This window comes from Heterocephalus glaber, unplaced genomic scaffold (assembly GCF_053883595.1).
Source record: "Heterocephalus glaber isolate CG9 unplaced genomic scaffold, H.glaber_assembly_v1.0 deba00001461, whole genome shotgun sequence".
Taxonomy (NCBI): Eukaryota; Metazoa; Chordata; class Mammalia; order Rodentia; family Bathyergidae; genus Heterocephalus; species Heterocephalus glaber.
Window position 1 is genome coordinate 1,573,757 of NW_028258308.1, and position 13,386 is coordinate 1,587,142.

Here is a 13,386-nt window from a genome sequence, read left to right on the forward strand (position 1 = left end):
TACCTGACACTCCCAATTCTCCTGACTTATCTATTTTTTTCATTATTCATATCATCTTTCATCAGACTATATCATTTGCTATTTATAATCTTCCTTGTTTTTGGCATCCCCTTAATAATAGTTATACTCCAAAGGGCAGGGGTTTTTGTCTGCTTTACTGATCTTGTAGATGTTTTAATGTTGTCTAAGCACCTAGAGCTTGTTGATGAGTACATGTTGAATAAGTGATTGGGTGAATGTTTAATACCTGTTCTATTTTCCGTTTCCTATTCTTCTCAACCACACAGTGACCAGTTCTCTAGAATGCTACTATATACTTTGCCTTCTAGGAGCTCTGAATGAAATTTTAACACAAACCACATCTAATTATGTTACCACTTTGGTTTTAGTTGTTAATATTGGTATGTGTTTGACTGTTATGTTCTTTGCTGGTTAAAACTTGTTGTTATTTTCTGTGCAAGAGTTTAAATTAATTCACAATCACAAATATCAAACAAACTCCACCTTTAGTGTAGTTCTGGCAGATTAATACTAACTTAAAATTTTGCTGGAGAGAGCAAAATGACTATGACTGTTCTGAGCAAATAGTAAAAAAGACCTGTGTACATAGATCTCTTACGTTTATTTGTTATGTGATGAAGCCTTAGTCGCTAAAATACCAAAGCTTTGATTATGGCATAATTCTTACAATGGCTTTTATTTTTGTTGCTAATTACAATAGTTTCTCATTTACTTACTTTCTTTGTGGAAACCTGAGAATTAACCTGGAATACATGTAAAATGCATTTTCTTTTTAGATCGTGACACAGTAGTTTCAACGAACTTGTGCATTTTTTCTAAGAAATTTCTAGTGATGTGCTTTAAATGTTGATGGGGAACTAAGGCAAATGAGTCAATAAAGATATAGGGATCCGAGAGTAATAAAAATTTCCTTATTTGGAGAGAGAAGGCAGAATTTACTTAAAGGAAGTGTGATGGTGATTGTGAACTATAATGTACAACTCAATATGAGGTATGTAACTTATCTGTATGATTACACAGTACAGAATTAGTATTTAGTTTGTAAGAGAATATTCATATAATTATTTCATTTCAAGCGAATTGGAGTATAAGAAAATGACAGTTCCTTCTATTCAATACTTGGATGCATAGGTAAAGTAGATTTAAGAACTATTGGTAGTCACTGACTTTGCACCTGCTGTACAGCAGAATGATCAAAGTGTAACATTTTTCTAAGAGTTTCAGTGTTCCGAATTGTATAAACATGTCTGAAGACTAAAATCAAGTTTTTTCTATTCTTCCATCTCCAAAATGCTGGTAATAGTAGTTCTGTACAGATTAAGTTACAAGGTTCACTAATTATCTCACACGGATCTTGGCATGACATTTTCCAAATAAATACAAGCTATAATTAAATGGGCTGCCTCTGATGTATCTAGCCTAAATTCTTACTATAGATGTCACATTGATATCTCTGTGTTTATTCTCTTTGGCTTACCATTCCCTCATAATCAATAGCATTGAGAAAAACTGTTAATTCAAAGGAAATTCCAGAAATGAAATGGCTGTGATTCAAAGGTTAACTAATGTAGTTATATCTCATTCAGAATGACAGGTATAAATTTCTTTTTGCTCTCAATATTAGTCCTGGATTAAATATGATATGCTTTATAAATCATATATACTTCAATAATTGGACTTTTTCTAATTCTTTAAAATGAAATTTAGAAATTTTCTGCCTTTTATTTTCCACCACTATTTGCAAAATTAATAGCAGTAAAAGGAAACTTTTTAACCAAATAAATAACATGCTTTAGTGGCATATTGAATAGAATTCAAGAGGAAACATAGCTGAAGAAGTTGGCAATAATGATTAGCTTAAATCAAGATTATATGTTGAGAAGTGTGTGCTCTGTTCAAAGTTTTCCTTTCAGTATCATCCATGTTTGTGTTTTTCTTGATGGTGAAATTTGTAATGCTTAAACATATGCATGAAAATTGGACCAATGTTTCAGTGATTGCCCAATCATTTTTTAATGTATGTTCTGCCAACTGTCTATTGTCTGAAGCAAATTGTACTCTTTTATAAAGAACAACATTTTTATATCCATATAATCAATCAAGTTTGAAGACTACAAAAACTCAGTTATATAAAAAGTAAATTTTACTTTTGGATAAACTTGATAAAACTGTGAAGGTTGTGAAGCTCACCAGAGTCACTTTGCTAGCTGACTAAACAGATTCTTTGGTTTATTATCTTTAATTTTATTCATAATTTCCTGAAGAGTTACTTATTTGGTAAAGAATCTGGATTCTTTTGATAAATATTAAAAATCTGTTCATTATGTTGCCTAAACTTTTCCCCTGTGTATCTATCTACCCAATAACTTCCACTTCAATCTGCTGATACATAATTAAATAGAAATGGAATGACTCCTTACAGTGTTTAAGACAAATTATATACTTCATGGTTTTATTTTATCTTATTACTAGAAAATTCTTTATTAATTTTGGTAAATGCATTTATTTCTTACTGTTGGCATGTTTCTCACTTATTTTTAAAGTTAATTTCTGTGTTTTCAAGTAACATTATATGCATTTTCTTCAAAGAAATTTGGTGTTATATTTCATAAATTGTGCAAAATACAACTTCATGTATTACCACACATGTAGATTATTATATTCAAGAATACTACTTGAATCATTTCAGATTACTTCTGAACTTGAATTCATGTTATTTCCAGGAAGAACCTGGGTATGGATTGAGCAACTATAAATTACAATGCTCTACTTTAGTGATTTTTCCATATAGAAATGTAGAAAAACAGAGAGATAATAGACATAGATATATAGATAGGTTTTATTCACTGCTTACAGCAAGAATTATGGTTTATATTGACTAGAACACACACATTGTATGTACACAATACACACAAGAATTCACACACGCAATCAAATTTATCCATGTTCTAGGAAGTATGCATCTTAGTCACTTTCCCATGATTGGACAATACAATGACTGATGCCCACAATTTAAAGGAGAAGAGGTTTATTTGGTTCATACTTTCAGTCCATGAATGGCTAGCTCCAAGGGCCAAAGAGGATGGCAGAGGGGCATAGAAGAGAAAACAGTACTCAACCCATAGCAGCAAGGATGGGAGAGAAAAGGGTGGGAGAGAAAAGGGTGGGAGGTGACCCCTTCCAGTTATGTCCCCAGTGACCATCTCTAACCAGGCAACACATGCTAACAACAAGGCATCCCTAGTACCCTACATTGTCTAATTATCTTCTGCAAACATGATAAATTAGAGCAGAGTATCTAAGATCCAAACCATGATATTCTTCCTTTGGTTCCCCAAAGACTCATGTTCAACTCTTTCTGCAAAATGCATTTAGTTCAGCTCTGAGAATTGCCAAAATCACAATAGTTCTAGCAGCACTTAGAAGTCCAAGTCCATTGATTCATCTGAAATACAAGGTGAATTCTAAACATTGAGCCCCTGCAAACATTGAAAAAAAAGGTCAGTACTTCCAGCATGCCATGACACAAGATACACATTTCCATTCCAAAGAGAAAAATAGAAGGATACAAAAGGATTGGTTTGAAGCAAGAGCAAAACCCAGCAGGGCAAACGTTAAATCCCACAGCTTCATGTACAGTAGTACACAGGGCAAGTTGTGGTGTGATGTGAGCTGCAAAGGGCATAAGTGGCCCTGATCCTAGGCATTGGCAGTTGTAGCCTTCCTGGCTTCTCCCAAGGCTTTGGCTTTCCTTAGTAGGTGTTCCACACCTGGCATTTCCAACTCTCTAAGGTTTCCACTGCACTTTCAGCTTCACCCTCACAGCTCATACAGTGGCTTCTCAAGGGGACACTGTGTGGCCTCTCAGGCTTTCCTTTGAAATATGAATGGAAGCCTCCATGACCCCATAACTCTCGTATGCTGTGTGCCTATAGAACCAGAACCAACACCCCATAGATGATACCAATATCTGCTGCCAGCTCAACCAGTAGCCACACTTCCTTGTACCATGGTGGCAGAAGCTCCTGAGTGCCTGAATGGCTGAACATTGTAAAATGAATCCTAATGAATCAATTTTCTGGGCATCATTTCTCCAGAATGACACCTAAAGGTTCTATTTTCAAATGAAAGCTTTGTAGTTTTATAAACTTGAGTTTGTAAAGGATGGGGTTTGCTGATTACTGAGATGTCATTTTTCCTATTGCCCTGATATAAAGTACATGGCTTCTTTTTAATGCTAATCTTTACAGCAACCATTCTTTCCAAAGGTCCAAGTTTACAGACGCTTCCTCTCTGGCAGAACAGGAAACACTCTATATCTTTTGTTTCTGCCATTTACTCTGGATTTTCACTAATTCTGGATAAAAGCAGCCAGGAATATTCATGCCACTGCCTAAAACTTGGGCTGCCTTGAAATTCTTTAGCCAGGTTAATTAGTCCCCTGTCGTAAATCTCCTGAAAAATCTCAGGACATGGACAAAATGTAGACAAATTTTCTGCCAGAGCATAACACACATGGTTTTGCCAATTTCCCAACTGAAACCTCATGAGCCTGGATTTTCCTGTTCACATTTCTATCAGCCTCTGTTCAGAGCTCTGACCAGCCTGCTCAGATCTTCTCTAACTTTCTTGTACTGACTATCCAAACTCCTTCTGTGAACCCCGTGCAAAGGCTTCTGAACCACATGGTCAGGTATAGTCAGAGCAATGGCCCCAATTCTGTGCTAATAAAGTGTGTCTTAGTTACTTTATCATCACAAGACACAGTACCCAACACCCAAAATTTAAGGAGAGGTTTATTTTGGTTCACTGTTTTAACTCATCCTCTTCAGGCTCTGAGGCAGAAACAAGACAGCAGAGGGCCATGGGAGAGGATAATGACCACCAAATACTTACATGCCCCAAATACCTGCTTGTAAATACATTAGGTTAAGTAGTATAGAAAAATTATGAGCCGGGGATTTGGCTCAATGGTTCTGCTGCCTGCTTCACAAGCACAAGGTCCCGAGTTCAATCCCTGGTTGAAAAAAAAAAAAATGGAAATTGAAAATGGTTGTTGGGAAGCTGAGCAACCGGGTCTACTGGGGTTTCTTTCTCTGAATTACAACGCCGGACACTGGCTTTTTGGTTCTCAGCTACCTGCTCCCCCACCGCCATCCCAGGCTTCTAGGGCAGTGAACCTCAGCCAGTCCCAGCACGCAGAAGGAAGCTCCCCGCCTGCATCCCGGGTTCCTAGGGCAGTGAAGCTCAGCCGGTCCCAGCACCCAGAAGGAACCTCCCCTGCTGCCATTCCAAGCTCCTAGGGCAGAGAAGGTGAGCCGCCTGGGCACCAGAAGCACATGCCCCCTGTGGAAATGAGAAGACACATAAACAAGCCTCAAAAACAGACTTCTGGATCACCTAGAGCAACCCCAAAGGGAAACGAGATGGAACAATCTGATACTCAACCACCTGGAATCTCTGAACTGGCAACAAAAGATTATCTGGGAAAAATGAAATCAGAAATAATTATTCAGATAAGAGCAAAGATTTTGCTCATGGTGCAAAACATGATTAATAAATCTAGAGAGCACACAGATTAAAAAAATAGAGGATCTGAGGAATATGATGGAATCCCAACATAGGAAACAAATGGAATCCATAAAACAGATACAAACAGATTTCCAAGAGATTAAAAACTCCATCGAAAGTCTGCACAGCAGAATGAACCAATGTGAGGATAGAATTTCACATATAGAAGATAAGATTGCAATTAGTGAGGAGGAAAAGAAAAATTGCTTTAAAATTGTAAGGGAACACGAGAAATCAATCCAGCAGGTGCTAGACGATGCAAAGAAGACTAGCATAAGACTGATTGGAGTCAATGAAGAAAGAGAAGAGAGTGCAGATAACATAAAAAAACTGTTCACAGAAGTGATGGCAGAAAACTTCCCAAGGAGGGGAAAAGAACGTGACATACAGATAAGTGAGGCATATAGGACTCCAGCTAGCCTTAATCAAAAAAGTCTACACATAGACATATAATAGTTAGGATTCCAGAAATCTAACAGAAGAATAAAATTCTACAAGCAGTGAGAGAAAAGAAACAAATCACATACAAAGGAAAGCCCATCAGAATCACAGCAGACTTCTCAATGCAAACCCTCAAGGCAAGAAGAGCTTGGAGTGATGTATTTCAAGCCCTAAAGGAAAACAGCCTCCAATCCATATTGATGTACCCTGCAAAACTATCTTTCAAAATTGATGGAGAAATAAGATACTTTCATGACAAAGAGCACCGCAGGAACTTCATGAATACCAAACCAGCACTCCAAAAAATTTTAGACAGTACCCTAGGAAAAGACAATGAGGATCACAACCCCAGGAAACCCAGCAGAATGAATCCACTGGGCATGGCAAATTAAATGCAGAGGGGGAGAATCCAACAAAATAAAAGTCAAGACAAGGCTTTTAAAACTTTTAACTTCATCTCCCTAATGAGTATATAATTCAATCTTATTATTGTACTGATTAGTATTTTTCAGATTCTAGAGTTGCACACCATTCCTCGTGCTATACTGGCTATTTATCATCTTCTTATGTCTACATTTTAATTGGGTTGTCTATTAATGAGCTCTAAGAATTCTTTATATATTCTGCTCACAGGTTATATGCATTGTAAATATGGTCTGTTTAAGGACTATTTTTCATTTTAACAATGTCATTTAAAGTTCTAAATTTTGATTTAATCTCATTTATCAATTTTTTTCTTTTATACATCATGGTTTTTGTATCCTAGGTAGTTCTTGCCTACACTGAATACATAAATATTTTTCCTTATAATTTCTTCTTAAAGTTTTATACTTTTAGGCTTTCTTATTTAGGTTCATAGATCCCTTCAAGTTATTTTCATGTATGGAAAAAAAAGGTTGAGGTTAATTTTTTATATACAGATACCAGGTGTTCTAGTGCCGTTTGATGAAGACACTATCTCTTCCTCGTTTCTTGAATCGAGTTTATATTTCATAAAATGCTAATGTTAAATAATCTTTCAAAACTCAGTGGACCATATATGTGTGGTTCTATTTCTAGATTCTCTGTTTTATTCAAATGATCTATATGTCTTTCCTTACACCAACACTGCCTTGATTACTGTAGCTTTAGAAGAAGTCTTAAAATTAGGTACTAAATATCTTCCAACACTGGTTTTGTTTCTTTTTTAACTTTTCTAGGTCCTTTGTACTCCTACATAACTTTTAAATTTCAATATCCAGCTCTTCATTTATAGCAAGTACACACAGACCTGAATTTTTATATATACCTTGTGTTTTCTAATCCTGCTAAATTCAAGTACAAGTTCTAGTGGCTCCTAGAGATTTCTTAGTATTTTCTCTGTAGATGATCATTTCATCTACATATAAAGATTTTGCTTCTGCCATGCCAATCCTATCCTAGTTGTGTCATTTTATTGCCAGACTATTTTGGTGGGGACTAGGTTTCAAAGTTTAATGGACAGATAAAGAGTAAGCATATCTGTCCTTGTTCCCCGCCTTAAGGAGAAAGCATTGTATCTTCTCCATTCATACAAGGTGTTCTCGCTGGAAGTATGGAATACATGTCTTTAATTTGTTGAGAAGTTTCTGTTCTACTTCTAGGCTCGGATAGCTTTTACCATGAACAGCTGTGGAATTTGGTCCAATACTTTTTCTCCAACTAGTGATAGGATCATATGGCTTTTTCCTTTCCTCTGTTAAAAGGATGACTTTTGGGGTTGGATCTTCCAATGCTGAACCAACACTGCCATCCCTATAACAAAACCGCTTTCTACATCCTGCCAGATCTGACTTCCAATAGTTTGTTTTGTTAAACAAATTTCTATCTATGTTCATACTTTTTTCTTCCATTTTCTTCATCCAGTTTTAGGATTAGCACAATGTTGAGTTCCTAAAATGAGGGGAGAAGTGTTCCTTCTTTTTTCTGCTTTCATTGTTTGATATAATTTATCAGTTAAAATGTTTATGAGCCTGCTGTTGTCATATAGGTAGGTTTTCAAACTAGGAATATACTTTTTTTAATAGGTGCTATTCAAATTTTATATTTCCTCCAGAATTAGTTTCATTAATTTGTTTTCCAAGGTACTTCTTTGAAGTTGTCAAATTTATTTCAAAACAGATTTTTGTAATATGCTTTCTATATCCTTTTAAATTCTGTAAAATGTGTGGTAATGTCTCCTAGATCTTAATATTGTAATTTTAAAAATGTATAACTGATATTGTGTAACAGGAAGAAAAGGTCTAAAAGAGCAGGAGAATTGGGAGGGGTAGGGGAAGGGAAAAAAGGGAAAGGAAGAAATATGAGAAGAGGGAAAAAAATGGAAACAAGGTCTTTGCAAATAGAGAAGGGTGGAGGGGGTGAAGGGAGGGCAAAGGAAGGGGAAAAAAAATAAGAACCAAGATGCTCATGTAATGGTACAAGATCCCAGAGATGAATGTAACTGTATTGTATACCTAAAATGTACCAATAAAGTTAATGGGGAAATAAAATAAAAATTAAGTTCACAGGTCACAAAATATTCACTAAGTATTTGACTTTGAAATAGTGAGATAATCCCAGATTATATATATGCTGTCCTGTAAACACAAGAATTCTTAGAAATGGAAAATGGAGGCAGAAGAATCAGAGTCAGAGATGAAGATGTGGTAATGAACCTCTCTAGAAATGATTTCCACAGCAGAATAAGTATACAGACCTCTCTAAAAGGACACCAGCAAAAGAAGGAAGGGTATACAGTTATACCCCATAGTAGTACCCTCTTTGGGGGCACAGATACAATATAAAGCAGTAAACCTGTTACAGAATTAGTTCTAAACTTTTACTAATTCACATTTGCAGCTTCAACTGTAGACTCAAATTCAGTAAATGATGGTGAGCCTAATGTTGCTTTTTTTTTTTTTTTAACTGTTCATGTGTTTGGCACAATTAAGTTTAGAAGTTACTGAAAGAAAACAAAAGTATGAGTTAAAAGATACTGGGAGTGGAGTGGTGTGAATAATGAGTATATCAAAATTACCTGGAACTTTTCTTTTTTCCTACTTCTTCTCATGGTTCACCTATAGCTACTCATTCTGTAGTGTATTGAAATTACTTCAAAACTTTGGGAAAACACTAAAAATTGTTTCAGAAGATAAAGGTCCCCAGGTGAGTTTTACTCCATTTCTATATTTACAACCATTGAAGTAAATATATAGTACAGGGTAAGATAAAACTGCTTGGAAAATTAAGTTTTAAGGAAGGTTAGAAAATTGAGCACTGTATATCAGTCAAACAAAATAGGATGTTATCAGGAGGAACATGGAGAAAACTTCAGAAGAAAATAATTTATGGGAAGCTGAAAGAAGAGCCAAGTTCAACGTGCACATATGTATCATGCCATATATAAGATAGCAATTTTGAGGCGTGTTAAGAAGATTCTTGATTCTTTATGAAATACGGCATGATCTGAAATATCCTCCATATTCTCCATCTGTATAAATTTGCAAAGAGCTAGGTTAATACAAGGAAGAAAAGGCAATGGCAGACTGATGGCAAGATTTTTCTAAGAGCAAGTGCTAAGGGAGTACCTGCAATGAAATAATTATTTTAAGGCTTGTCTTGATAAGAGATCAGTAATGCATTTAGGTCTGGTTTATACACTAGATTTTTTGTTGTAAAAGGGATTAGGATAATTAAAGTAAAGATATTAAATCATACCTCATTCAGAGGTACTTTAGAAAGAAAACCAAGGTTATATGACTTGTTAATAAAATTTTATTTGAGCTTTACTTGCAAAGCCCTTTTGAGAATAACTTCTTACCTACTTAAAAAGATGTTGTAAGCTGTCACTGTTATTTCTAATTCTCAGTTATTTAACAAGGAGAGAGTTGTACTATAAAATGTGAGGAATCATACTGCCAGACATCCTCTGAACTGATTTTTGAAGTATTATTTTCATAGGAAATTTAAACCTGAATTTTCTGCCATTCCCAGGCTGTCATCTGCTTCAGGAGACTTCACTAGGTCACACAGACCACATTTTACATATGAGCTGGTAAATTATTGAGCAGTAAGATATGAACTCCAAAGACTAATTGCTTATAAAAACAAAGCCTTTTTTCTCACTCAAAACTAAGACAACTGTGATTAAATGGTTGCCTTGTTCCATGTCATCTTTGATTTGGGACGAACGCTTTTTCAGCAGCCTCTTTGTAGAATATCACATCATTGTGGGAAAAGCAAAAGATTGTAAAAATATAAACACATATAAACATATAGAGAGTCAAAGATATAGCAGCTTGTATATATGTGCACAACAGTAATTCATTTTAAGGATCTCATAAAGTAATAGTTTGAGGTTTTATAAAGAGCAAAACAGGGGCCAGGGATTTAGCTCAGTCATTTTGCTGCCTGCTGCGCAAGCGCAAGGACCCGAGTTCAATCCCCGGTACCAAAAAAAAAAAGAACAAAACAGGCCGAAAGTGTCTTAAATTAGTGATATGCTGTAGTTGGCTTTCAATGGGTTAGGAGAATCAATACATATTCTTTCCAACTCCATTTTATTCAGTGACTTCACATTGGTAGCTTGAAATCAGGCAGAGTGGAAACCTTTACAAACCAGCCAACACAGCAAATTAGTCCTCACTGAAATGTCATTTCCCATCCCAAAATACCACCAATTAAAGTGCAGTAAAACTAGAGCCATTGAGTGGTCCTATGAAGAGAGTAACTGGGTCACAATTTTCTTTAAAGCCATGAGTGAGAGAGAATCCAAAGCTCGCAAGCCACATATGAGACAGGAACAGAAAACTGTAGTTTATCAGTACAAGGACCTAGCTGCACCACCTGATTCACTGAAAAGTCAAATCAAATAAATATATTGATGTTTCTGTCTCCTTGAACACAATGTTTACACAGGGAAACTCAATAGACTCATTTTAAAATATTTACTTATATGGAGCTTCTTTCTATATTGTTTCTTGGTTAAATTTTCCAATGAAGTTAATGATCCCTTTAAATCAGGAGCACAGATAATAAATTTACTTAGTGCAATTGTTTCTGTAATGATTTTTTTTAAAAAATGATTATATGACTCAGAATGCATTTTAAGGTGAAACCTATTCATAGAATTTGTTATTATTAACAAAGATTTTAATAACTGCTTTCAAATTTATTTCAAGAATATCTGTTTTTACGTCTAACTAGATTTAGGACTTACCTTTATATGTGTCATCAGCAACAGAAGAAAGAAAACCTATTTTAAAACTACATTTTAAAGTGCAAGGTACTGAATTCAGTCCCTAGTATCCCCCCCAAAAAACCCACAAACAAACTACATTTTATATTATTAAAATTTTATATAATTTAAATTACAAAATTGCTCTAAATATTTCTACACCAAAAGTGTTCCTGAGACCTAACCACATTAAGAGCTATTATTCATCTAGGATTGTGTTTCTAAATGAAAAGTCATCTGAATATCACTACACATACATATGACATTTAGAGGTACAAATATCCATATGTAAGTTTTAGAAAATGCAATAACTTTATGCATATTTTCTGAAATGTTATATAGTTAATAATATTTATCGCAGGCATACATAAGTATTTCATTTTTACATACATTAAATTTTTTGATAAATGATTATTTATTGTTTATTATTTCCAAATTTAAGTATTATTAAAAAAAACTATAGGGAATTTGTTTCTGGATATGTTTATATGTTATATACAGTATATGCATATCCATATATTAACATGATTGTGTTCAAGGATCTGTAGAAAAAATTCTTGAACATTAAATGACTGCTAAACTGAAACAAATACATAATGAATTAATTTGTATAGTTAATTAGCCATATATATCCTATGTATGAGTTTTCTACATATATTAAAAAGCTGTTATGACAAAAAGTTTTTCACGTCAAACTCCCATTGCTCAAATGCACAAATCTAATATAAAACTGTGAATTATTTGGTGAAATAATTATAAAATCCATAGTGAAAATAAAATATTTTAAAGATGAAAAACCATTACATATTTTTTTCTGTTCTCATTTTCCATAACACCGAGCTTATAGCTTCTGGATCTTATTTGAGAAATACGAATCAATGTCTTTAAATGCCAGGTAACCCATGTAGAAAGTAGCTTGTGTCACGAATGTTAAGGGCTGTTTCAATTTAAAAGTTTGTCTATGCTTCAGGCCAGGGATTTAGCTCAGTGGTTCCTCTGCCTGCCTCAAAAGCGCAAGGTCCTGAGTTCGGTCCCTGGTCCCAAAAAACAAAATAAAACAAACAAAAGTTTGTCTATGCTTCATAAGGGCAGTAGATATATTTTACATAAGGAAGAAGCCAAGATGTTTTAAGTGACTTAATGTTCTTAACTTTACAATTTTAGACAATGTTAAATACCCTAGACAATGTTAAAATATCCCAGAATGGTATTTTTAATATTACTTGTGGAATACTCATTGCCATTTTGAAGTGTGTGTGTGTGTGTGTGTATGTGTGTGTTATGTACGACTATATTAAAGTCGATAGGTAAAGGTTTTGCTTTGAATATTCAAGATTATGGTAGTATAAAATGAATGTAAACTCACATTTATTCATTGTCCATGAAGAATGTAATCATTGTGTACTGCAAACATAGCAATAAAAATAACAAAAGAAATAAATACACATATATGAATACTTTTAGTTAAATTCACATATAAAAATTTGGTACCAATAACATATTTTTTAAAGTTCATTATTCTTGTATTTTTTAGTAATGATCAACATTATAGTGTAATAATGTGTTCGTATCTTTCTAGCAAATGTGAATTCCATTGGTTTCAATGATCAAACAAAATGTCCTTTTCAGTCAATCTTGACAGACCTATGATTTTAGAATTTAATAAACACTCATCCCCAAAGTTATCATCCTTCAAAATTGAAATACTCATCAGATTTTGTTACCCATTTGAAATACAAGGACCTTGATCCATGTGCAGTGGCTCATAGGGGAAATGTCTAGGCCACCTAGATTGCATGTATTTAATAAAATTGGAATCTGTGGATTTATGAGGCACAGTTTGTTGAAGGAAGGAGAACAGTTACACAAACAATCTAACTGGGTATAAAATGAAATGTTTTATGTAAAAGAAGTGCCTTTTCTGCAGTGTTCCACATGCATCCATCAAAACAAACTTTTGTTAAATCTGAAGCCACAGGATATTGTATTATAAGATAAAGGGAATATTAATAGGAAGTATAAGACTTTTGATATTTATCTCTCAATTTTCTGTAGCTCCTGTTTTATGAAGCAGATTTCTGTGTTTGGTGGACAAATATAAATTATTTCATCTTTAT